At 36.6% G+C, this 27,915-nt stretch overlaps 3 pseudogenes across 2 annotated transcripts; 2 read left to right on the top strand and 1 right to left on the bottom strand.

The window, feature by feature from the left end:
* The first annotated feature begins 5,984 nt into the window (after positions 1-5,984).
* LOC147499462 (uncharacterized) lies at positions 5,985-18,328 on the top strand (annotated as a pseudogene). Its single transcript, XR_015197008.1, has 13 exons — positions 5,985-6,494; positions 6,774-6,854; positions 7,156-7,332; positions 7,622-7,732; positions 7,943-8,062; positions 8,291-8,364; positions 11,794-11,970; positions 12,050-12,136; positions 12,686-13,018; positions 14,942-15,036; positions 15,195-15,321; positions 16,340-16,606; positions 17,595-18,328. The product of XR_015197008.1 is annotated as an uncharacterized LOC147499462 (transcript).
* Positions 18,329-21,128: 2,800 nt separating this feature from the next.
* Positions 21,129-22,040, top strand: LOC147499461 (uncharacterized; annotated as a pseudogene).
* Positions 22,041-22,637: 597 nt separating this feature from the next.
* LOC147499460 (urease accessory protein D-like) lies at positions 22,638-27,472 on the bottom strand (annotated as a pseudogene). The gene is made up of 5 exons (XR_015197007.1): positions 27,446-27,472; positions 26,615-26,844; positions 25,570-25,652; positions 25,223-25,379; positions 22,638-22,948 (listed from the first exon to the last, which is right to left on the bottom strand). The product of XR_015197007.1 is annotated as an urease accessory protein D-like (transcript).
* Between the last annotated feature and the right edge of the window lie 443 nt (positions 27,473-27,915).

Below are 27,915 nucleotides of genomic sequence, written 5' to 3'. Positions count from 1 at the left end.
TTGAATCTTGGCCTTTAATCATAGAACTTCTTAGTAACCAACCTTTGCTTCTTTATCTCGCGAAAGGGACATATTTCTTCACATATTCGACTCCAATGCCTGAAATATACAAAAACACGTAAATAGCACTAACTCTTATTTATTAATCACATAATTGGTCTAAAAGTAATATTGTTAAGGGGTTAAAACTACAGTTTTGGGCTCTTATCAAACCACCACCAAACAGCATTATGCTTGGCCTCAAGCAAATATGAGAAATTAAAATAAATGACCAAAAAATAAAGTTCTAACTAATCTCGTTTCGCCTAGTGCGATTGCATTGACCATATGTAACAAGGCCTTAAACCACTAGGAATTCCCTAGTGGACGAGTTATAGCCTCGTGAGAGTTTTCCAGTGAAGATACTCACAAACTTTATCTATACTACAACGACTAAGAAATATAACTATTATTTATTTATTTATTCTCAGATATCTATACATCTCACTTGCAATGAATACAGAATAATCAAGTCGAAACCTGAGCTAATATGTGCATAATAATCAATCATCTAGATAAACATATATATAATGAACTATGCTATGAAATGCACTACAGGTCCATTTCTGAAACTTTGGAATAGCGTCCTTAAGTAGGTCCTCACATAAATGTCAAGACAAAAACCACTCTGATTTTTCCACTCAAGTTTAAACTTTACTCAAGTGTGCGATAGGCACACTTTACCCTTAATCTCAATGACACACAAGGAAGCCGAAGTCGATCAAACACATCTGCCACTTACTATCACACTAACCTATTCCTAATTGAGCTAGATGTCTTTATTAGGTGTTGCGGGGATTAGGTGATGGTTTTAAGAATGAAGGAAATGGATATTTAAAAGGACGAGTATGAGATAATATAGTCTTCATATTATGTAACTAGAGAAAACCTTGTTCTTACTTTGCTTCTATGCTTTGTTTTCATCATTAGCCATTTTTTTTCTTTTTCTTTGGCTTTTAACTCCTTTGATTCTATTTTTTGGAGTTCTAACTTTTTATTTTATTTATTTATATATATATTTTTTCTTTTCTTTGGATAAAAACTTTCTTTTCTTTTCTTATTTGAAGCAATTAACAAATTATTAGTTTCACCGGTTTTTCTCTTTTCTTTTCTTCATCTATATTCTCAGACTCATTCAAATATGGGTAGGCTGATTTTTATTTTGTTTTGTTTTTTGTAAAAGGGTAAAGGAATTGTGGTTTATGAAAGGCTAAATAAAGGCTCAGAGGGGCAACTAGCGGAAAATAATTTCATATAGGTTTGAATTTTTAGCTATATCGATCCAAAAAGGGCCTAAATTCTCTCTTAGGACATGGCATAGTGATCAGGTAAGTGGACGTGTGACTTCTCTATTCGGAATTTACTTCTCCCTTATGTCATTTCTCAAACATTTAACTCATATAAGGTTTTTAGGCTATATTCTCACCGGATTTGTAGAATAAGTATACTAGCCTAGATTTCAGAAACTTACTGCCAATACAAACATAGATGCTCATACAATATATTTATAGAAATATGCAATGATTATTACCTATGTATTAACCTAAGTTTCTAAAAACTATTCTAATTTAGAGCTAACGTGAAACTTCTAGACTATTATCATCATAGAAAAAGAAACAATACCAGTATTTCTAAGTGTATAGCATAAACTTTTATTTTTTTTATATTTTTGAATTTTTTTGAATTTTTTTTACTAGAAAACAAGTGCATATTATACATATATATACTAATAAGTGCCTTAAATTACGTGTGTTTCAATGCCACCCCCCAAACAAAAGCATGCTTTGTCCTCAAAGTAATTCAAAATAAGAAGGATAGAAAATACCATGGAAACGCGTGAAATTTTGGAACACTTGCAAAACAAATTAGAACATACTAATAGAGATAAATAAAAACAGACACAACTCTATATGAGTTCCACCTGTTATGGGGATAACAAAAATCAAATTGCTTTGGACATAAGCAGCCACGAACAAAAAAAATAAAACTTACCACATATCCAGCATTTAGGGGTTATCCTCCTCTTCTATATAGAAGCGAGGTTCTTTTGCGTCCTGCCACACCATGATAACTTGTCAAGACTTTCTCTATGTTTCATTAACCCGTGCTAACTTTGTCAAAGCGTTACTTTCGATGCGATGGGGTGTAAAGAGCAACCCATTGAGGTTGCAGACCTCCATCCGGCCAAGTCATAACACCTAAAGCGAATGAACAACGAATTGGTGGGTCTCATAATTTCACCCCAACCCAATCCCGTGTAGCGGTACGTAAATCGAGGGAAAAAAAAGCACATGACGCGGCAAACCAAAAAAAAGCATAAGAATGTACTTATGCCTCATACTATAGGATCTTGCTAGACTAGCTGATAAACGTAAAATGAATAGTTTACCTACGAATTGAACAATGAAACTCAAAACGCAAGTAAAACTAAACTGAACTAGATGCTCGATTATCAAAGATATCTACTCTCAATTATATCGAAATAGAGTGGAGTAAAAAGTTCGTTCCACTCCTAGTTCTTTAGCATTCAAGTTTTCTACAATTGACTAGTCTATCCAAAGTCTAATGAGAGCAATGGTGAGAATTATACTACGATATGAATTAAAACTAGACGTAATATAAAGATTATAACTTTATTAAATTTAACTAAACAATAATTGAAATCTAAATTAATAACTAAGAATTGAATAATAACAATTGAAATTAGATCTAAACAAATTTAAATGACAAAAATCGAAATGATCAAGAATAAACTATTTTATTTATCTAATGAAGGATAATGATTCAAATAACTAATCTAGAACAATGTATGAAACTAATTAATTAACTAATTGAATTCAGAAAAACTAGATCTACAAGCTATTTTAATGGCTACTTTTCTATTCTAGATTATCTACCAACTCTAACTTAAGAGCTAAGCCTTCTTTATTGTAAGGGAGCAGACCAGATCCACAATTTCATGCATGGGCTGAGGAGCCATGTTTTGGGCCAGAAAATCGAGCCCAAAGCCCAATTTCTTCAGTCCACAAAGCCCGTTTCAGCTGGCTTTGACTTCATCAGATTTTTCATCCACTTTTGCTCCTCTGATCAGGTCAAGGCTTGGACCATTGGAAAGCTCTTTCCAAGCCGGTCGTTTTGATGTAAGGTAGGCCAAAATCCGAGGTCTGAGTCCAAAGATATGGTCTTCGGAAATTCTGCTGACTTGTGCTCTATTTCTGCCCGTGTTGACTTTTCAGCTTTTGATTGGGTTTTACAAAGGCTTTGTCTCCTTGAATCTTGGCTTTTATCACATAACTTCTTAGTAACCAACCCTTGCTCCTTTATTTCGCCAAAGTGGCACATTTCTGCACATAATTGACTTTACTGCCTGAAATACATAAAAACACGTAATCAACATTAGCTCTTAATTATTGTACATGTGTATAGCACACATGCAAACATCATTATGCATGTGTATAACACATATGCAAACAGTATATATGTGTATACATGTGCATAACAAACATGCAAACACTACTATGCATGTGTATACCACACATGCACACACCATTATGCATGTGTGTGACAAACATGCAAACATTACTACCACACATGCACACACCCACCAATATGCATGTGTTCAATAAACATGCAAACACCACTATGCATGTGTACAATATGAAATAAATTAAAATTTTCATGTTAGTCCTAACATAAAATGTGAGTGTGCTTGAAAAGTCACGTGAGAGTTTTCCCCAATAGCCACAATATTTTGATTTTGATTTAACTGATAACAACTTAAATAAGGGTAATATTGTTTTTCAGCAGTGGTCAACCTGATTTGTCCTTGAGCCTTAATTATTTGCGGAACCAAACTAGAAGCAAAATTAAAACGCAATTTTGTCCTACGGGCCTGTTTTATGAGTTTTAATTAGAACAATTGTTTCGGGTTTGGTCTTTTTTTTTTGCTCCACGGGTTGAAAAAACTGAAAAAGTAGGCCTAAAGTCTTCAATTTGTTAACTTGGCCAGGGAGTGCCCCCATAAACCGCTCTAAATTCTTTGTGTTCTCTAGGAGTGTGCAAAAATCTGTTCAACCCGACAAAACCGATCGACCCGATCCGAACCGTGCCATACAGGTCGGTTATCCATTTAGATCGGTTCGGATCAGTTGTAAATATGCTAAAACCGACTAGGTCGGTTCGGTGCTAGGTTTTGATTTGTGATAACTGAAAATAACCGACCTAATCCGACTTATATACTAATATATTATAATATATATTTAATTTTGGCTATTTACACATATATCCCTATATGTTTAATATATAAAATAAAATGTGAAGGATAAATTGGACATTTAAGTATTCTATAATCTATTTCATCAATCAACAGTCAAAGATATCGGCTGAAAGTCTGAAACTTTGGAAGTGGACAAAAACACGTGCCTTAGTATAAAAGTATTCCATATAAACAAACAAAAAATAGAGTTTATTCGATTTTGGCCCCATTTTTAATAGGGTATTCAGCGTTTGGTTCCTGTAAGTTGCTTAATTCGTTTTTGGCCCCAATTCTGTTAGTTGACTGAGTCAACTTTAACTGTTCCGTATCATATTTTTAAAATGACAATTTTACCTTTCATGTGACTTGCACATGGAACTTGTAAATTTCAGTTTCGATTTATTTCGATCTTGGATTCCAATACAATTTCATTTCGTTGATTTCAATTTAAATGACCATCTAAATTAAAAAATCGACGGGTTGGATGTTAGTTTTTACATATTACAAGAAGTCAAGAAGGAATTAGTTTATAATTAGGGTATTAAAATGACTAATTAACAATTACCCTAACAACTAGGGTTTAAGATTACTTATAAAATTTGGGGGGTTTTTTCCAATTATAATTTATTTGTAAAATTGAATATAAATTGGCCCAAATTATACTATATACATTGGGGCTTTTGTCAAATTAGATTTCTATTGTGTATATTGTGCATAAATTGGCCCCAATTACATGTACACAAATAGGGGCTTTCGTCAAATTAAGGTTATACTGTGTATATTATTAAAGATAAATTGGCCCTAATTACACGTAACAAATTAGGAGTTTTATCCAATTAGGGTTATATTTTGCAAAATAAACACTATGAAGTCTATTGAATTGGGAGATTTTAGTATATTTAAAAAAAAATATTCAATTTAAAAATATTTTTATTTTTGGCCTCTATTTTGACAAAACTTTTTAAGCTTTTAGCTCCTCTTTTATTAAAGGACTATGGGAGCAACATTCAAAACTCCAACGGCTAGTAGCTAATAACCCTTGGATGCTAACCGTGTGTGTGTGGGGATTTTGAAATCATAAGGAGCAAAACATACGAACGGTTAAAGTTGAGTCTGATAGAATTGGGGCCAAAAATGAATTGATCCAAACGCACGCTGAATACCCTATTAAAATTAAAAGTGAAGTTAATGTATTTCCCACTAGCAGTCCTCCATCACTCCGCTATTTTTTAGTCTTCCATTCTATTTTTTCTTCTCGCTTAAGTCTCAACACGTGGGATGGGTAGGGTTTCTCATATATGTTGATGAGTTATGAATGATAACTATAAATCTGAAGACGAGTTGATCCATCGCTCCTTTTACTGGATTAAACTTTCGAATTTGTGATACCAGATGGAGGATGGAGCAGTTGAATTCGAAACCTCAGTCGTCATAGAATTACAAAATTTATTTTCACAACGATTATCAGGACGAGGATATTTCAGTCAATGAACTAAAGATTCTCTCAGAAGAAGATCTAGTCGAAATAGCTTCAAAAGATGCATTACAAATTCATACATCTTTACAAACAACAACAAATAAAAAAAAAAAGAACAAGGGTACAAAAAGGGCTGTTGAATTAGAGAATCCTAGTTTTGTTGGAAAGATAGAGGAAGTAGTTAAGATAAAGGAGAAACAAGATGAAGATAGAATGGCTGTGAAATTACATTCGTTTAGTAGTGGCAATGAGGTGTCAGTTCCTTTATTAGAGAACATTGGGAAGATGACATCACTTAAATTTATAACGAAGATTAGAAAGCTGTCCAATGTAAATGAACATATTCCTATTCCTTATCCTCAAGTTATTCTTTGTGTTCAAGTGTATAAGATGTCGAAAATATGGGTACTTGGTAGTCAAATGTTAAGTGAGTGGAGAGATCAAATATATTGTTTGACTGATCATTCCGGTTATTTTGTTATAGAAGATGTTTTTTGTAATGATAAGAGAGATCCTTCTGCTATAGATTATAGTGATCCGATATTTGAGTGGCTTAGGAAATCTAAATGGGAGTGCATACTATCGGGTGAATTGCAGCAGAAGCAAAGGGCATTGTTAGCTCACGCGACCACTCCCCACTTACCTCAGTTCAAAGCTGTTGACATGCATAAGATTCGATTTTGTGACTTGTCGTTTCGAGTTGCCATCAGGGAGATTGCAAGCGTATTATTGTGATTAGAGACATGAGATTGATTCACCCTGAGGATGTGCAAAACCGGGTACCCTATCCAGTACTTACATTTCAACATAAAAACCGTTTCCGAAAATGTTCTGTTTGTAAGGTCTATCGAGCTACGAAGGTAACAGTTGATGATAAGTGGGCTCAGGAAAATCCCTGTTACTTTTGTGACAATTGCTATTACCTGTTGCACTACACAGAAAATGGATCCCTTTTATATCACGAGTTCACAGTCTATGATTATCACCAATTCACCATGAATAATTGTCATTGCTACAATATCGACCACTGTCACTGTTCTAGCAATGGATGGGAGACGGCGGTGGTTAGACATCCTAAAACTGGTTAGCTCCACTAATACCTTTTTAACTTTTTTAGTTTCTTAGGATTTTCTTTTGGTTCATTTTTCTTTCTACGTTGATTTTATTGTTAATCTTAGATGCATTTGGTATTAGGAATTGCGTGTTCATGCCCATGCTTCATATATTGTCCATTCATCCAAAGTTCAAATTACATGTTGACGCAAATATTATTTGAATCTTGCTCATTAACTGAATGTCTGGTCCTATAGGCTCTAAATTGTTTCTGTTCCATTGTGTTCTTTCTCAACTATTATGTTGTTCACAATATGAATTCTGTGCCTAGGGATCAGATGGAAAAAACTACTTTGCATTTGTTACAAACCTTGCTCCATGTTCTGGGGTCAGGCTTCATCTTTGGCCTGAAAAGAGCAAAATGGCCTCAGACACAAGTCCAAGTAAAGGAGTAGTGGAGGTGACATCAAAGATGGTTGAGATTCCTGCAGGACCAGCTCCAATACAGGTATTGAACTTTGGAATCTTCAAGTATATTCTTACTATCTTGCAAGGAACAGATGCTCTTTGGATATAAGTATTTGTGCCAACAATTTCTGCAATTGTTTCTTCACTTGAGGAGTCTTCTTTTACTGTTTCATTGGTATAGTAGTGATGAAAGAAAGTGCTACCATTCCTAGAAACAATAGCTGGTTCCATTAAAATCTGTAGTTCTCTAAGCCCGATAATTATACGAAAATTCAAAATTGTATCGGGATGTTATGCCGATTTATGTATTTGTGCTGTTTATTTATCAGATTGAGCCAGGGAGCCAAACAGAACAACCACCTCCTTCTGCAGTACTTCAGTTAGGCCCTGAGGATATGCGCGGTTTCCATTTTTTAACTATCTCAGTTTCACCTCGTCCGGTATTTTTCTCTTTATCCATTGGACAAGGAGTACTGATATTAGTTGTGATAATTTTGCATGATACTCAAAAGCCTAGTTGGTTGGAACTTCTTTCTGAGCCTGGGCAGGAGTCAAGGACATAATATTGTGGCATTACTTTGTACTCATTTTATGAAGCTTACATCTCCCTCTTTTGTTATAAACGTGTAACTCAACTTTTTGAAGCCCAGACTGTGTCAGGTAGGCCTCCACCAGCAGCTTCCATGGCAGTTGGACAATTTTTTAATCCGGATGATGGGAAGAGAAAGTTTTCCCCTGCGTCGCTGCTACTTTCTTTCTATTCTGAGAAGGTTATTATTTTACTAACTTGCCAGTCTGTTCATTAATTCTTGAAATTTAATGTGTCTAGACAGGTCTCTGTTTCTGTCTGGCGGTCTGGCCTGCCCTTTTTGAGATGTAGGAATTCATTCAGTGAAGAAAAAGAATGGCAGCAATCTGTCTCTGTTAACATTTATTACTTTTTTTTGAAGATATTAGCTGTTGCAAATTTGACCAATATGCGATCTTTAATGGTGCAGGAAATATCTCTAAAGGAGGATCACCCTCTTGTTTTAAACCTATCATTTTCTATAAGCTTTTAGGTCTTTTGCCGGTTGCGATTTTTAGCAAGTTTAGCTAGTCTTTCTTATTCTCATGATAATTAGTTTAGATGTAGATCAGTACATTGGTTTTGGTTCTCTATGCACTACTTAAATAAAAATATAAAGTCAAAATTCGATGCTTTTACTATTTATATCATTGTAATTTGTTCAAAAGGATAAGTTACATTGACACAGATAGGTGTGTCCGTATCGGACACGGATGCATAGTGTTTGACATGGCGAAATATAAAAATTTGAGGTAAATCACATACAATATGTGTCTAATATGTGTCCGACACGGACACGTGGATATGTATCCGACACGGGTTTCTTTCAAAATATGGCGTGTCCATGTAACATTCGATGTTTGAATTTTGAACTGATTGTATGTTCTTGTGTTTGTGTTAATCATTGCTGTGCATCATCCCGATTGATCATCTGATGTTGGGATCCTACGCGAAATTCTAAGTTCTACAGAAGCATACGGTCATTTCGGACTATAAATAGCTGCATTGGTTGCTTATCTAGAAAACTAAATATACCATGTCTGCTTGCTGTGGTTTGATATTAGATAAGCCTAGGCTTGGTGTTATTGGTCACTGATTTTGATATCTCTATAACCATAGAAATATCCCTGCCACAAGTCCACAACTGCTCTATGGAACTCACTTACCTTTATTTTATTTTTCAAAGTAGTACATCTTGGCACGGTCCGCACAATTCCTGCCCTTTAAAGGTCCTATTTCACAGTAAAACTAGGGGCATATTCGTTGAAGTAATATGAAGGAATTCAAACATCATGATATTTTGAACATGTGATTTTCTGTTGTTCTTGTGTTATGTTGTGTGAGCTTGTAAGACGTATCTTCCTTTGGTAAAAGATATGGGAGGACTTGCGTGCTACTACTTTTGGAGGCTTTTGTGTTTAGATGGGGATATTTGATGGGACTTGCTTCGCGAGTTTTAGTGTACTTGTTTCTGCTTTATGTTGCTTTTATTTTTCTCTGATCGGATATCTCATCGTATTACTTTGCATTCCTTTCTGTTATATATGATATATCTCATCGCATAACTTTATTTTATATTTTTTGCTGTTGTTGTTTTTGTGTGAGTGCGAGTGTGAGTCTGTGTGTGTGGATTTTTGAAGCCACTATGAGAAGGTTGAATTTAGTAGATGGTCGGTTAGCAACTTAGCTCGAGTACCGCATGGTTGGTAGCAAGTTGATGCTTGGCCCCTGACAAGTGGTATCAAAGTGTGGTTAAAAGCCTTATTATCGGTGGAAGGTGTTGGCATTGCATTCTTAACAGTGAACTGTGTCAGTGTAAATGGATAGTGCACAAGTAACCATATTGATTCAAAAGGTGTTAGTAGGAAGCACAACAAGTGCAGTAAAAGGAAAAGGAACAAGTCTGTGGAGTCGAGGGTGATACTTCGGAGTGACAGTTTTAGGCTATCAAGGCATGCTCAGTGACACAGCATTTACTCTTGCAGTTGGACAAGAGGAGGTTGAATAGTTGATAGCGAGAATAATAAGAAATGGGGACTCCATCAAGTATCTAGTGGTTGAAACTAAGTTAACTTTGTGCTGACAATTTGTGCCCTCGGGATGAAACTGCATGCACTTGTTGACATCATGAAGAAAGAGATTCTAAGGACAACGCATGGAATGTTGGAAGAGATCAAAGACACTAAAATGGTGGTCTGAGTCTCTTGAAGAAAGGCACTGCTAAAGAAGATACTATGATGATTTGTGATCGTACCAAGATGAAGGTATGGCATATGGAAGCACATGAGATGTCTGGGAGATAGAATACCTCCACTGGCAAGTTTAGGCAATTTCAAGGTAGTAATTTCAGATAATGGTGAAGATCAACTACAAGTAATGATATACTTGGATAGTGCTATGGTGGTATCATTGAAGTACTAAACTACTAATATTGGACAATCTCAATGATGAGTTCATCGAAGTACTAAACTACTAATATTGGACAATCTCAATGATGAGTACATGTCTAGACTCACTTTAAGTGGAGAGAAATCTAAATAATCTCAAAATTTGGGGACTGTTTTCTTGATTACTCAAGTACCTTAATGACCCATCAAAGTAAATGTAGGAACAGTTCAAATCATGGGTAAAAACTAGAAAGGTATTTTTGAAAACGTGTTTAATTTTGATATTGATGCAGCATGGTTTTAATTAGGGTTAGTTGGTATAGATTAGTTTCTTAATTAGTTTTACACGGAAATGGGTTTAAAAACCTTTAGTCTCGTTCCAATAGTAATGTAAGTCTGTGGAAAATTGAAATACGCATTATGAGATGAGACAACTTAAGTTGTTTGACCATTTTTTAGGGCATTTCGATCATTTCACGTGTAGTTATGCAATTTTAAAGCAAAGGCTGACATGTGATTATTTATGCAAGTTTTAAATATGCACTGCCAGGTGGCAGCGTCATTTATGTGAACTGCTGTAGCTGAAAATTGAGTTTGATCAGCAGTTGCTATTGCATCAAAGTGGTATCGGAGACAGTTTTCAAGGCTTCTACCACGTTGAATTTCTTGGCTGATTTGTTATTAAATATTAAAAAGAGAGACTCTGAAATTTCAAAATTTTCGTTACTGATTCTGCGTTTTTTATCACCTTCTCCGTCAATCAATCTAGCACCGCTCCCTTTCTTGCCACTGCTGCAAGTCCTCCATTAGGATGAAAGGTGAAGAATTTTTGAGTTACACTACCTGCAGTGCAGCTAGGTAGGTCACTCTAGGGTTTGTGTTTCAGAGCCTTAATCAATTCCCTTCAACTAAATGGCATGTAACTTTGGTCTCTTGGTCAAAGTTTAGCTTTATTTGGGGACCCATTTGGCAAGCAGCTTCTTGATTTATACACTTTTTTGGTTTTTCTTCTTGATCCCATGACACTTGTGTTGACAGCCAACCATGCTATGACTCGATCCCTGGATCTTGATTTATACACTAGTAAACATTAAACATTCTTTTTAGGGAGAAAGTGGGGAACTTTACAAAGCAATCACAAGGAGTACTCCTAACCTATTCACTAAAACATCCTGGCACTTTGTGGTTTTACCTCCAAATACATAATGTGAGTGTGAAACTGCAAGCCCATGAATACACACACATTTGGAAAGATGTGTGATTGGGTTTTTTCTGCTGGCTGCCAAAAAAGTAGGTTTTTGACATAAATGGAAATCAGTAATTCGAGATTGCAAATTAAGCATTTAAAGTGTATTCTACATTATTTTGAGCAGGCAAATTAGGTGACAATCTTCAAGGTAAATAGTCGACAATCTTCAAGGTTATGTGATAAATTGAGTTGTTGGTCTTTCATAGTATTGCAAAGTTGTGTCATGTTTCTGGTAGATTCCTTTGAACTTTTTTGTTTTGTTTTCAAGTAACTATCTTCTATTGGTGACCGGTCTTTCTTAATATTGCAGGGCTGTGCAGATTGCGTTGTTTTCCTCCAGTAGCTATTGCTTGGTATTCTACTTCAGGTCTGCATGTAATTCCTAATCTCTATTCTGAGACTATTTCAGTGGATTCATCACCAGCTTTTTGGGATTCAACTCAAGAGTCTGACATGACTACAGTTTTGTTACTGGTAAGAAGTGAAGTCCTTTTTTTCCACCAGATCTGTTGGAGTCACTTTTATTTTATTATTGTTTTTCATCCTTATGCAGTTAGATCCACATTGCTCATTTACGATTGGTGCTGGCGTTTCTGTCACTACTGCTGCTGGCAGATTTTTGCTTTTATACTGTTCAGAGGTAATTTTAAAATCTTGATTCGGTATTACTTGATACATGTATTGACACTAGTTAATCCCCTACTTGTACATTTCTGCTGCACCAAACTTGTGAATATTATACACCATTTTTCATATGTGAATCTAATGTGGTATCAAATGATTTGAAAAATTTCCTTATCATGTTTGAAAAATTGGCCACATTGAGGCATAGTGCACGAGAAGCAATCCCCCTTTCTAGCTCGCAACCCACAAATTAAGATTCCCACCAACTCCATCAAAGTTGCACACATGGGGTGCTTGACGATACACATTGGCCATAATCTCACATAAGGCATTGTTACATATTTTCGTGGAGATAATAAATTCTTATACGTCCAAATGTAAATGTATACATAAAAAGAGTGCATGTGCTCAGATATTCGTGTACTAGTAATTACTACTACTTTTCATGGTGATAGAATGCTAGTTATTTCGATCATGTGCATACTTACAGTTCATGTACTCGTACTGGAAGTTAGTACTCTCAGTTTTTGTTAAGTTGCTTTGTTTCATTTGTTGATATGTGCAGATAGTTGGTTTCTCCATAGCCATTATCTTTTTCGCTCTGATGCGACAAGCACGCACATGGGAACTTGATCTGCCTCTGCCATCTCTTTTGGCTGCTGTGGAGTTAAATCTGAGAATGCCACTGGCTTTCTTGCTCCTAGCTATATTGCCCATTGTGGTTTCATTGGTATCCTCCCTGCTAATAATATCAGAATCGTTTCCTCCACTAAGCAGCTTCTTATTATTCTCCATAATTTGCTATGCATTTGCAAATGGGTCTTTGATCATTCTGATCTTGACCTCCCCAATTGATCATCTACTTCACTGCAAATGTGCACGCTTTTATCAAAATACGGTTAGTGTTTCTCACTTTAGTTATATAAGCTGAGTGACTGAAGAAGTTTCTGTTGTCAAAAGCCAAATAATTATAGTAGAACTTCTTAAATACATTGAATAAGCAAAGTTATTTCTTACATAGGGGCCGCCGGGCTGACTCTCATAATATAAGGAGAGTAGACATACTCAGGGCGGGCTTGAGCATGTGCGTGGTGTGTGACCGCCACAGGGCCCGAATCTTGAGGGCCCCAAACTCACCTATTAAGTGTTGACACGCACATTGAAGAAAAAATCCAAAACTAATCTAACAAATCTAATTAATCTGAAAATTTCACATAGATTATTCTCTTAATTCTTATATTCTCTCCATTAAAATTGGAATTAAATATTTACCTTCTAACTAATTAAGTTATGTTTCCAAAATAAAACTTTAATTCTCCAATCAATTAATGTAGACAACGGCTACAACATGGCAACTAAAAAAAATAAAAAATAAAAAATCCGTCTCCTTCTCTATTTTTTTTCTTTCCAACAATTTCATACAACGGTTTTGGCATTGGTTGCGGTTTTGGAACTCTTTCCAACAATTTCATACAACGGTTTTGGCATTGGTTGCGGTTTTGGAATCGGATGGAGTTTTGGAGGTGTGTCCTTGAGTTTCTTGGGTCTTGGCGTAGGTGGAGGTTGTGGTGTAGGACTTGGCTTTGGTACTGCCTTTGGCAATCAATATCGAACATCCAAGATTATGTTTGAGGGCATTGATTTAAATAAGGACCAGAGAGATGAGAAAATGCTATCAGATTTATCAAAGAAAAGAGAGGGTGTTCAAGCTTGAGGATAGCTACTGCTTTTGAATTTTCCATTCTTTATCTTACTTCTTTCATACTTTTTTTGACAAACAATAGTCTTTCTTATTTTGCAGCAACACTTTAACAAAAAGTATATGTCTCGGTTTATGATTTCTTTTGTATTACATTAACAATTTTTTTTTTTGGCTTGTGTGGTTACTTTGACAATTTTTTTTTTGTGTTTTTTGCTTTTGTGGTTGAGGCCCTGTTTTGACGTTACGTATAGCGCCGCCCTTGGACATACTACTAGTGCTACTGACAACACATTCTAGTATACTACTTTTCCAACACTCCCCCTCAAGCTGAAATATACAAATTGAAACTACAATGAGTAAAACAACAAAATACAGACATCATCTCCCCTCCCCTTACGCCTAATCAACAAACAAAATGAAAGGCTCTGGGCTTGAAGGTGTTGGTAGCTCCAAAAGGCTCTAGGCACATACGCCACGACAGCTCCAAGAACAAATGCTCCTCATCTAGAGGTAGCTTGAGAATTGGGTGCAACGAACAATGGAAGAGCTTGATCAACAAGAACACATACTGAGTTGGGTACAAGAATCAATAATTAACACCAATCATAGCGTCAGGGGTAATGTATCTGAGCAAAATCATGAATACCTTGGGGAGATGCAACACCAAAACAGCTAGGCAGCAGCAGCAAAACTTCCTACACTCATCGTAATATAATGATTCTCTAAACATTATAGGTTTTCTGATGATCTAATCTAGATGTTAATATGAACTATCAATGGGGTAATCTTCAACAAAGAAATCTGCTCAAGGATTTAATTAAACGAGTGAATTTGAACCAGGGTATTTACCGAAACCATAGACTTTGCTTGCACAAGCCAATCTAGCAAAACCTTCGGCAAACACTTTGAAGATTACAGCTTACTACAAGCTCTTTACTTATAAGATAGTTTTCTTGATAACCACAGCTTAGTAAATGGCAAAAATGGAAATCAACCAAGTTCTATTGGGATGTTGGATCTTCGACTGAAGTCCTTAATTATCTAAAATCAATATTACAGATAGAAAATTTCGAATATCTCATTCTTTTTATCAACTGAAAAATGTCTGGTATTTTGCAGGTGGCAAGTTTGGGAAGAAAATGTCCGACCTACTTTTTTCAGTCAGTTTCTCAATCTTTTCTCCAATTTCTTTTCACTCAAGGTAATTCTCATCCAACATACATAAAGTTGCACATATTGTACATATTAAGTTGAAAATTTGGGGTTCACCATCTAACAGCAAACAAGAGAAGTTTGGGTTGTTCAGTCAACTGATGCCAATCATTCGTTCTTGAAGCTGTGATCCGTATGTGAAACAGGTACTGAGGATAATTTAGAGGCAATCTGACTGTTACTATAGCATTGGTTTCAGTTATCTTGGTCTGCTTTGTTCATCTGGCGCTGGGTATGCTAATTCTGCTCCTGTCTCATGCGTTACATTCTCACACTGCTCTCTGCAGGTTGTTTTCTTATTTTATTTTATGCGTAATAATTTTCAAATTTCAAATTTCTTTTAACATGTTGCTTCATCCGATTGATCAATGTGATGGTTGTCCAAGCACTAGTTATATATGTTTCCTTTTAGCTAAATGTGACTCCTGGATGCATCATCCACTTACTATCACATCAATGAGCCACTTATATTTGATGTTACGTTCCTCTCATATAATTGACTGAATAATTTAACCATTCAGTCAAATAAAAACTCAGGTTGAAAACATTTATTTTTGGAAACAATGAATATCTTTTAAGTGCCAACTGGTTGGACCATTCCTAATCTTGGGAGTATTTGTCACCTGACAGTTCCTCTTACTATATGTTCTATCAAGGACTTTTCACAATGCAATTTTATTTTCACTGTTATTCTTGGGTGTGTGTGTATATATATAATATATATCGGGCTGGCTACGTTGACATACAGAAATGACATACGGAATTGGCATACGCAATCCAAAAGTGGACTTGCACATTGCTCTAAGGGCTGATTTTTGGTAGATATTACCTCCCTACTATGGATAGTATCTCCACAAAAAATCAGCTCAATCGGATATGTCTAGTCTTGTCAAAAGAGTGTTAAAATTTTAGACCGTCAGATAAATTCGAACTTGAACTCAATTTTTGGTAGGGTTAGACATGTTCAAAGGAGCTGATTTTTTTCAGAGATGATAACATCCCCAGAAAATCAGCTCTTAGGTAGGTAGGATTGCGTATGTCATTTCTGTATGTCGACATAGCCAGGCCGATATATATATATATACTGAAGACACAACTAGAACTCTAGTAAACTTATTCTGATCAAAGTTTGTATGTTCTTAGGATCACTATATCCGTCTACCTTTTCTTAGATGTCTAACTGATGCCATTAACTTCCATTGCATAACTCTGAATTTGTTAAATGTACCAAGTTATAAAAATTTTGTTAAAAGTAATCCTGTTGGATGTTGAGCCTAAGAATTGCTTCTGGTTATTCTGTAACAGTTTCTTGGCGGCTTCGTTTTGCAGTCATGCACGAAAAAGGGAGTTTGATTCCAAAACTAAGGTTGATCTTGGGAAGTCAATTTCAAACCTAACAGTGGTTTTGATCCACTTCTTCCTCTAGAGGAGAAGTCTCCCAATAGCCCAAACTTCGACAAAGAAGCTACGGTGACACCCAAATCGAAACCTTCAATCACAGGCATGGTCTGCTTATGTTGCACCTTCTTGCGGTTCTCATGTTTGTTCCATCTTTTTGTGGCTTGGTTTCAGGTAGGTTTTCATTATACCTAGCCATCTTAAATTGTTGTGTTACTCTTGGAAAATTGAATGGAAAAGAGGTTACCTTTAAGTTTGGACAAAGTCAAAAGACCATTTTAGTTTGGTAGAAGGACTACTACATCCAAAGTAAATTTGGGAAATGGAATTAGAGCACCATTAGTATCTTTATGACAGAACTCTTTTTTAAAGGACATTGCACCTTTCCAAGAGATGTCAAGCATGTAACCTTTGTAAATGGAAATCGTGTGTTCACTTCATCACGGTGGACAAGGTACCTAGTTATTACACTGTAATTATGTTATCTTGCCGTCACTGCAAACCGTCACCCACCAATGTGAATGACATTTTCTAACAACCTAAAGGCAAATTCTTCCCCTGGTGCTGATGATTCTAACATTTCTCGCCTAGGATACAACAGTCTTCAACGTAAATTGACCAACATTAAAATGTTCAAGTTTCGGTGAACCTGAACTATGTATACACTCTTACATAGAAAATATCTCCGTATATATGAAGTTAATTTACTGACCCCACACAACTAAGCTTAAGCATTTTGAACACTTCGGACGTACAGTGAAGGTGGTCTGTATGGACCTTGCCTTGATCATTCCTCCACCATGTCCAAAGGGAAAAGGTCATGTGTGTTTAGCATGCCAATTGATGTACATATATTATGTTAGGTTGTGGAGGGAAACTGAGAACAATGCTACCTGTCGTATGCTTTTTAGCTCTCTCTTTTTCTTTTTTTTTTTTTTTTTTTTTTTTTTTTTTTTTTTTTTTAAATACGGAGTCTAGTAAAAGTTCAGACTTGTTTTTCCGGTGATACAAATGTCCAATCAGAGGATTTCAGACACTTGATTATTTAATCAAATTTGTTTGAGAGAGTAGGGATAAATTTTCCAAATGAAGTGATTTTGACTTGATCTGAACATCTTTATATGTTGCAAGCCTGTATAATACCTGGATTTTGTTTTTGTAGAGAATCGGAGTGGGTCAGAGTTTTCCATGGTTCTTGGACTCAGCTCTTTGCGTAGGTGTCATTCTCCATGGTCTTTGTGGTTCAAAACCCAAATATAATTTTATATCATTCCCCTTTCTACACATTCAAGGCCAGCAAGTTGGACTGAGCATTGTCTACATGCGTGCTGGGTTCTATTGGTATTTATCTGGCTTAGCATTGGCTCCTTATAGAGCATTTTATGCCATGGCTGCCGTTGGGGTAATTTCTGCTGTGCTGAGGATTCTTGAAAAGAGTTATAGGGATAAAGGAGAGACTTATTTTAGTGGTGGGAGAAAGCATTTCCACAGACATTAAGGGCATCTTTTCTTCTAAAAGGTCCTGAGATTGGATTTTGGCACAGGAAATTCCTTTTTCAGGTTTTTTGGTGATACAGTGATTTTGGGTGGAAATGTGGACATCACCCCCGCAGGTGGGTTACAAACCCAGACTTGTTCCCCCGTACAAATTTTTTGACTTCTACCGAGAGTATTGTGTATCAGAGATACAGGGGTATGTAAGCTGAGATTAGTGAGTCCAGTTGTGTTGGTTCTCTCTGCTCTATTCATATCCAATCAGAGAAGTAATCTCAATTATCAGGTTTGAGTCTGGCTAGTTATGGCTTGTGTATATGTAAAAAGGCTTTAAGCCTACTGTTTGAACTTGAAATTTCTTATTTGCTGGAATAATATTTTCCCCACTTGCATCTTTCAAAATGTGAAATTTTTTAAAAAGCAAAATGGTGCTCAAATGCTCACTGGATGATGCATTCAAACAGATCTAAATGGCTAAATTAAAACGAAGAGCTACATAAGAACGTCATGAAGCAGTAGCTCACATATTTCCCCCGTGCATATGATGGATTGCAAGTGGTAGTTTTCATTTGTTTAGGAGGATGTAACTTAAATTTGATGAACTCGATCATTTTCTTAGCTCCGAAGATGACCAGTTGGCACGAATGATCTCTTTTTCATTGAAGAGATAATTAACTACGAGCACCTAAAGTTTCTTATTTTTTTCGGTGAAGCATCATGGAACTGAATTTCAGAACATCATCACTATTGAGCAGAAAGTTTCTTATGGATAAAAGATGTGAACAACAACTTTATATCATTCACTCGAGAATACACCCAAGATGATAATAATTTTTCATGGGGAAAGAGTCACTTAGAAAGTTAGAAGGCCTTCTTTGAGTAGAAAGCAAGTAAACAAAAAAGACCCCTTTTTGTTGTTCTTCAGCCCAAGCAAGAATATATACCAAATACCAAACCAACATAAATGAAAATAAAATGCAGTCCTCAAAAAGCTCCCCTAGTACACACTTTAACACACTAAGGGGGGCTATTTGTTTTTTTGGGTTAAGTTATAAGAGGGTCTTATAAGACATGTGTTATAAGATGGTATTATAAATTGGTTTGTTTTTCATTTTAAGTTTCTCTTATAAGTACTTGTAAAAATAGAAAAAACAAAGACATGACATTCTATAGATGGTTATTTGACAAATATAACTCTGTTGTATATCACATTTAACTTGAATTGATTAATTTGAAACAAGCGTATAGTTTGATTTTCGGTTTCAAATCAATTTTGATAATTAGAATATCAATTTTAGAAAACTATCTTAATTGGCGGTGGTGGTAGTAGTGGTCTTAATAGCACGGTGGTGGTGGTGGTAGTGGAAGTGGTGGATGTCTTAATAGCACGGTGGTGGTGGTAGTAGTGGAGGTTATGATATTGGTCTTAATAGCACGGTGGTGCTGGTGTACAGTGATAGTCTTAATAGTACGGTGGTAGTGGTGGTGGTGGTGGTAGTGGAGGTGATGATATTGGTCTTAATAGCACGGTAATAGTGATGGTGGTAGTGGTGGTGGTCTTAATAGCACGGTGATAGTGGTAGAGGTGATAGTCTTAATAGTACGGTGGTATGGTGGAGGTTATGATATTGGTCTTAATAGCACGGTGGTGGTGGTGTACAGTGATAGTTTTAATAGTACGGTGGTAGTGGTGGTGGTGGTGGTAGTGGAGGTGATGATATTGGTCTTAATAGCACGGTAATAGTGATGGTGGTAGTGGAAGTGGTGGTGGTCTTAATAGCACGGTGATAGTGGTGGAGGTGATAGTCTTAATAGTACGGTGGTACGGTAGTGGTGGTGGAAGTGATAATGGTGGTGGTGATGATGGTGCTGGTAGTGGCGGCAGTGGTGGTGGTGGTGGCTAGGGCAATAGAGTTATTTGGAAAAGAAGATAATGAAAAGAGAAGAAGAGAGAAACGAGGCTAGGGGTACAGGACAAAGGTGTTTGAGTCATCTTTCAAGTTATAAGACTTGAAGAATTGAAATAGATCCAATTTTGGTACTTATAGAATTTGAGCCTCCTATAAGACATTTCTAGTAGAATACCTCTTATAAGAGGCAAGAAACAAACCAAAAAAATGTCCAAAATCACTTGCCACATCTTATAAGAGATTATAAGACCTCATAATCATATAAGAGGCAAAAACAAATGGCCCCTAACATTGTCAATAAACCCTTTCAAGTGCCCAGTGTGAGCTTAATGGAACTACTTTATTGCCGTCTTCTTTATCCTCATTTTTTTTTTCTTTTTGAGCTTCTGGCTCTATATATCGAAGCAGGCTTCAGATATAACAAGAGGACTCTTGTTCAAACTGTTGTTTAAGTGGGGGCAGAGGTAGTCATTATGGCTTCTGTGAAAGCTGGTGTTCGTTCCATGGAGCATAGAAGAAACTGCATGAAGCTATTATTTGCTTTTTTTTTTCTCTTTCCATTACAGCGACAACCTTCACTCAATGTGGTAAGCTTCTCGAATCATCCAGCAAGTTCTAAATTTACTTTGAGATGACTGGACTACTACATATGTAGTTTTCAGAGTTTAGAGCATCTTTATTATGTAGAAGTATCTAACTAATCTAAGCAATGACCTCTACATCCCATAACCATCCTATTTTGTTGTCAGGAACAAATGTCAAAACTCATTATTCCAAGATTATCAATCAGTATCTAGAGTATGTACTACACCGCTTCCCTCACATTCGAGCACTCTCAACACCAAAACATCTCTCCACATGGCACCTATTTATACCAGTTGATAAGACCACACTCTCAATGGTAGAGCCATTCGTTGTCAGAGAGTGTTGGTGAAGTTCAAGTACCTGAAAAAACACTCAGACACAATGACATATTCTCTAGAGAAGAAGAGATGACCAAAAACTTCAAGTTCTCTTAACATACTAAAACCAAAGCACAAAAGTATTTAGTTATTAGATTAGCAATATGTGTTCAGATGTCAGGAAGCATTACTCCATGAATTGAGAACTTCACCTACTTCCATATATAATTTTTAGCCAAGTCAATAAATTTAAACTTGTCCTTGCTAACAGTTTTAAACATGCTAAATATATTCTGAGCAGAGGCAAGAGTATCAAAGCCACTTAAGTCCCTTGCCCATCCCAAGTATATATCTAGCTCAAGAAGCTCAATCACTAAAAGCACATATTACCTTAAAAAGGGAAGACACTTGGAAATGGATCCAACCACAGATTTTACCAACACACAACCATATGTAAGTTCACCTTTCACTCTACCTCCTTTCGATTCACTAGCCCCACTTCCTTTGCCCCAAAATACTCCATATTGCGAGAACCCACCCTCTATACCACAGCCACCTACACAGATACCAACTCCTATGATCTACACAACCCCACCACCCCCACCAACAACCTCCTATTCTGCACCCATCGTCCCTGCCCAAAACCCACCTCCAAGCCCAACTTTTGATGTACCCAGCCCACCGGAGTGCTCACCATCACCAAATCCACCAGAGTATGGACCTAGCCCACCTTCCTTCTCTCCAGAGACTCCAGGTACCCTTGAGTATGTCCCCCTCCGGATTACTATGTTCCAGGTCCACCAGAGACTGTACCAAGCACACCTGGATATGAGCCCAGCCCACCAATTTATATCCCGATCCCGTCTAGTTTCACACCAAGTCCACCAGAAACTGGTACCCCAGGATATGTACCCAGCCCCCCAATATACATTCCAAGTCCATCTTGGTTACACACCAAGTCCAGTGTTTCAACCACCAGTCATTTATCCTCCTCCTTCTGTGCCACCCCCTCCATATAAAGGACCTCATTATGCCCTTTGGTGTGTTGTTAAGCCTTCTGTGCCTGATCCAATCATCCAAGAAGCCATGAATTATGCTTGTGGGTCTGGAGCAAATTGTGAGTCGATTCAGCCAAGTGGTTCATGCTATCAACCTGATACATTGTATGCCCACACTTCCTATGCTTTCAATAGCTATTGGCAGAGGACGAAGGTGGCAGGAGGGACGTGTGATTTTGGAAGTACAGGCATGCTGGTTACAGTGGACCCAAGTAAGTTACTCACAACTAATCACAAACTGTGAATTAAACAAATAAAATCTGAATACTAACCCTGGTGCAATTTTATCTACTACTGACAGAAATAATATCAAGTCGTTTCCATACAATCACATTCCAGAGGAGAAGACTCTAGTTTTTCCATTTATACATTCTATTCGTATTTTTTTTTAGGCTTAAACATAAGTTTTGCAAGCAATGGTCCAAAATTATTTCAATTAGTGGAACCACTTTCGAGTTTAGAACTTACTCGATTTGTCCATTTGTCTCAACGGATGCAAATTGTGCTTTTAAGAATTTACAACCAACTGGTAGTTCTCTACCCATTATAGAAACTACTAAAACTTGTATGCTTTAAAAAAGAGGGTCTATGAATATCTCTTCATTCTATTGTCATGGGAACACATCAAACATCTGATAGCAGGTCTATGAGAAAGATGTTGTCTGTAGTTCTCAAATAACATACAGAGCATAAGAGATGGCAGGGACTGTTAGAGACTTAGAGGTGTTATTAGAGTGTGACAGGGCAATATTGTCTTTACACTCTAATAACACCTAAAACAGAAACATGTAAAAACAATATTGCCCTGGCACACTCTAATAACACCTCTGACAGGGACAAGTTATCCTAAAAGTGATCAATATCAATGTAAACACTAAAACTTTTTCTATTTGTTGTTGTACATAGGGGGGAAAAAATAAATTAGGAAAAAAAATTATGGGATATGTTAAAATCCATTATGATGAGATCACTTACAATCTGTGGGTTACACCATTCTGCCATTCACTTGTATACATAAAACCTTATTCTGGAATTAGGTCAGTGATATGGTGATACCCCAAGCAGGGGCTCCATGCTGGTCAACTGAAGGTGCAGAAACCTATACACTGACTCAGTTGTAATTGCTGATATTCGAACAACAACACCTATTCCCTGAGAACCATAACAGTGTGCAAACTGAATTTAGAATTGTAAAAATCACATGAAAGAAGATACTAATGTTTCAGTGTCAAATGCAAAAGCTAAATTTGGAGCTACATCTTGACTATCAAAGGAAGTAAATAATAGGTACACAGGTGCTCCTACAGGCAGTGAGGCGGAATACAGCCACACACTTTGATAAGATCTGAATCGATCAAAACAATAAGGAAGAATGGGCATCCCTTCGAATGCGACCTACATTAGGCAGCCACTTCAAGTTATCAGCTTGCTGTTCTACATGATGCGCCAGAGGTATATATATATTTTATATTGGTAAAGTGTGTGCATATTTTAGCAAATAGATATGTAACACGTGGCAGTATCTTCTTAAGGCTTGGATATAGTCTTGGTGTGGGTAGAAAGTACCAGAACATATCTAAAGTCCAAATACTCTTACTTCCTAGGTTCGGAAGTGAGACAAAAAGAAGAGGTTCGTGGGCTTTGAAACTAGTTGGAGTAGTGGATTCGTATAACCAACTCCTAACTATGAACTCTAAATCTGGAACTCAACTACTAGGTTCGGAGCAGGTTCGTGGGCTTTGGAACTAGTTGGAGTAGTAGGTTCGTATAACCAACTCCTAATTATGAACTCCAAATCCGAAACTCAACTATTAGGTTCGGAATAGGTTCGTAGGCTTTGGAACTAGTTGGAGTAGTAGGTTCGTATAACCAACTCCTAACTATGAACTCCAAATCCGGAGCTCAACTACTAGGCTCGGAGCTCTAACTACTACTCCGAACCTAAACATGGTTTTTCTGTTGTTTAAGTCAATAAAGGAGACCTATTTGACTTGGGAAACATGGGGCTTCTAGAAGAGTCAAGATGAGACTTAACAAGAGACGGTCTCCTAGTTAAACACTAATTGGGAAACCTCATCTATTCTTATAAATAGAATAGTTGAACTACGCTTTGAGTTTGATTCCTATACACAGGATACGTAGGCAGCCATTAAAGAACGTGGTTCAACTCATCATCTTCTAAATCTCTTCTTCTTATTGATTCAATACTTCTAGTTGTTCTTTGATCATCAATAAAATATTTGTGTTTCTAGATTAGAAAAAATCATCACACAATTGGCGCCATCTGTGTGTGCATATTTTAGCAAATAGATATGTAACACGTGGCAGTATCTTCTTAAGGCTTGGATATAGTCTTGGTGTGGGTAGAAAATACCAGAACATACCTAAAATCCAAATCATCTTACTTCCTAGGTTCGGAAGTGAGACAAAAAGAAGAGGTTCGTGGGCTTTGAAACTAGTTGGAGTAGTGGGTTCGTATAACCAACTCCTAACTATGAACTCTAAATCTGGAACTCAACTACTAGGTTCGGAGCAGGTTCGTAGGCTTTGGAACTAGTTGGAGTAGTAGGTTCGTATAACCAACTTCTAATTATGAACTCCAAATCCGAAACTCAACTATTAGGTTCGGAACAGGTTCGTAGGCTTTGGAACTAGTTGGAGTAGTAGGTTCGTATAACCAACTCCTAACTATAAACTCCAAATCCGGAGCTTAACTACTAGGCTCGGAGCTCTAACTACTACTCCGAACCTAAACATGTTTTTCTGTTGTTTAAGTCAATAAAGGAGACCTATTTGACTTGGGAAACATGGGGCTTCTAGAAGAGTCAAGATGAGACTTAACAAGAGACGGTCTCCTAGTTAAACACTAATTGGGAAACCTCATCTATTCATCAAGATGATACTTAACAAGAGACGGTCTCCTAGTTAAACACTAATTGGGAAACCTCATCTATTCTTATAAATAGAATAGTTGAACTACGCTTTGAGTTTGATTCCTATTTACAGGATACGTAGGCAGCCATTAAAGAATGTGGTTCAACTCATCATCTTCTACATCTCTTTTTCTTGATCCAATACTTCTCATTGTTCTTTGATCATCAATAAAATATTTGTGTTTCTAGATTAGGAAAAATCATCACACATAAAGTATAGTGTATATATATATTGAAAAGAAAAAGATGAGATATAACACGGACACGCCGATACGTATCCGACACGGATTATTTTAGAAATATGGCGTGTCCATGTAACATAGGATATCCTATAGTACAAGCTACAAAATACTAAAAAGAAAAAAAACATAGAAAAATCCTATCAACAGCTCATAATGGACTCCCATCTCCCATCTACTGATAACTTGACAAGTAACTAATATAGTACATGTTTATTGAATCCATCAAAGAAGAGAGATCTAGCAGAAAGTACCTTAGGACCAAATGCACTACAAGATGCAATCATGTCGGGTTTGGTCTGTCCAAAACTCTTTCTTTTTTTGCATCCCAATGTAGGAGTGTACAACTGCTCATACATCATTCTCTTCACATGTTCTTTAACTTGGATTTGAACTTCCTTCAGCTTTGGCCTAAATAGAAACAAACATGAAAAGTTGATACTTCATCTGAAACTTAGTAAAAGACGCGAGCATTTTCATTTCAAAAAAGAAGCAAACAAACAAAAAAATGGAGAGATTAGCTATTCCCTATGGTAAATATATAAAACACTTAGATATGATTGTTATATTTTGTATAGAAGATGTAATGAGGAAAGCCTACCCTAGCAGTATGACCATTGCAATGACTTGATAATCCTGCATACGCTCGGAAATACTGGTGATGCTCCCATCCTCTAGTAGCACCTGCTTATCAAATGATGCAATTTCTTCGTTAACTCCACTAGTTCTGAAAAATAAGAACAGAGTCTTGAATTTTTACAGCAACCAAATCATGGTAGATTTTCACAAATAGTGGAATACTATCAAAAGCATATCTACCTTATTCATTAGCTGAGCAAACACCAGAGTATCTGTACAGTTAGACGTTTTAAGTTCGAGAAAGAAAGAAAGCTAAGAACAAAGTTAAGTCTCCATCGGTTGAATTGGACGATTAGCCCATAAGGGCTGAGTCTTGGGTCCATGGGCTGTGCATGTACAAGGTCACTCTTTAATTCTTTACCTAATAGCTTAACCATTTTCAGTTTTGAGGAGCAAATTGAAGAAGCATGTCCTCAGCTGGATAGTCATGATACACAATATAGAATTTCCAAAATGCCTATACTCTATTAACTTGTTTCTGTAAAACCAAACTTATGGATTGCATCTGCAAGTACTTAAATTTTTTGAAATGCAAAGCAAGGTGATGAACTGCAAAGCTTACAATAGGCTTCTGATCTTTTAGATTTTTAATGCCTCGGTTAATGGTCTACTAAATCATGCATGTCGTCATGGTTACAGGACCTCGAAGGCTCTAAATAAACCAAACAGAGATAAAGATGTCTAAATGTTGATCATGGTAGGAAAGAAACTTTAATCAGCACACATAAATATCCATACACATAACATATTGGCTGACACATCCAGTGGATCTCTATAGTACATACGCCCTATGGTCTCAATCAGACATTTTTTGTTTTCTACCATACACAGACTTTGACTGCATCTGAACCACAATATGATAGAATAGGATAAAAAGAAGGTGCAGAAAATCTAGCAGTTTTGCTTTACTCAAGAAACACTATACGTAAGTACATAACACCAGTTATAAGCATATTCAATGTTTTGTTGCTAACGGTCCACAGAAGTAAGGGAAATAGAAGTGTTACCGAATCAAGAAATAAAGGCTGGTCCTCTAGGAAGATGTGGTTGGTGCTCTTATAAAGTTTGAAATCCCAACTTTCTCCAATTTCATGATGCCCACTAGTAATCCAATCCACAATGACCACGCTTGAATTGGAAGCCAATCTGAACACTTGTTTTTGAGAGTACCTGGAGTTGAGAAACACGTCACTGGGTCTGGAACAACGACTAAAAGAGCATTGCTTCCAATTCTGGCCTATTGCATTGCAGAAAGTCGCCACTATTATTACCCACTATCATGTAAATGTAATACTACTAAAAAAAATTCAGTATAACCTTTTGCTATGAACCAATTATACAACACAAATTGTATTCTCGTTCGATTTAGTTACTGCTAGTGGAGAGTTAATGTTGGAATCTCTTGTGTATTTCTAAATACTAGTGTGTGTGTGCAAAGTGGAGGAGATGAACAAATGGTGTTCTCTCCACTTTAGTGCATAGTAGATAATCTCACATTGGTTATCCACCACATCGGGTAGGGTTCGGGCCTGGACTTGGGCTTACTGTTGTGGGTAGTGGTTTGACCAATAGCCTAAACTTGTTTTGCCTTTTTCTTGAAAGCAAACAAGTTTCAGTGTTCTATTAGGAGTTGGTCTCTCTTTCTCCTAACCTCTATAAATAGGACTGTGAGTCCATAGAGAAAATAGACTTGATCGGGAAACTCAACTTCGTAGGAGAAACGTAAAACTCAAACAGATCCTTTTCTTCTTCTCTTCTTCTGTCGGCCGTCGGAGAGAGTTATATTCTTTGTTCTAGAGGGTAGTCGTTTCTAGTGCAAAGTCAGGCTCTTTGTTAACCATTGAATCCTGTGAGGAAAACGCCATCTGTTGTTGCCTTTCGCGCACCATTGGAAGGGGCTTAAATCTTTCCTTAAAGACTGACCTTAATCCGCGCCTTGGTTATTCCTGATTCTTCTGGTCCTTGTTTCTTTATTGCTCTTGTTCCTTTCGTTCTACTTTAGTTCTTTGTGTTCATACAACTATTCTATCAATCTTAAGGAAAGAGTTTTGTAGTAGAACAAAGGAGAGTGCTTTAATCGACAATCAAAAAGATAAGTCTTTTTACTTTGAGTTATTGTTTGTGTTATTAGGTTATGACTTTAGAAATTTTCTAATAATTTCGTTTTTGGTAGGGAAACCAATTAAAGATTGAATATTTATTGATCTTTTGTGGTTTATCAAACCCTATATGGTTGTAGACCTTTCTCCTACGTTTGTGGGAGTCAAATATGAGATTTCTATCAAGAAAAACGTCAAAGTTCGTCTTT

This window comes from Coptis chinensis, chromosome 5 (genome assembly GCF_015680905.1).
Source record: "Coptis chinensis isolate HL-2020 chromosome 5, ASM1568090v1, whole genome shotgun sequence".
Taxonomy (NCBI): domain Eukaryota; kingdom Viridiplantae; phylum Streptophyta; class Magnoliopsida; order Ranunculales; family Ranunculaceae; genus Coptis; species Coptis chinensis.
This window is presented reverse-complemented; position numbering and strand designations above follow the sequence as displayed.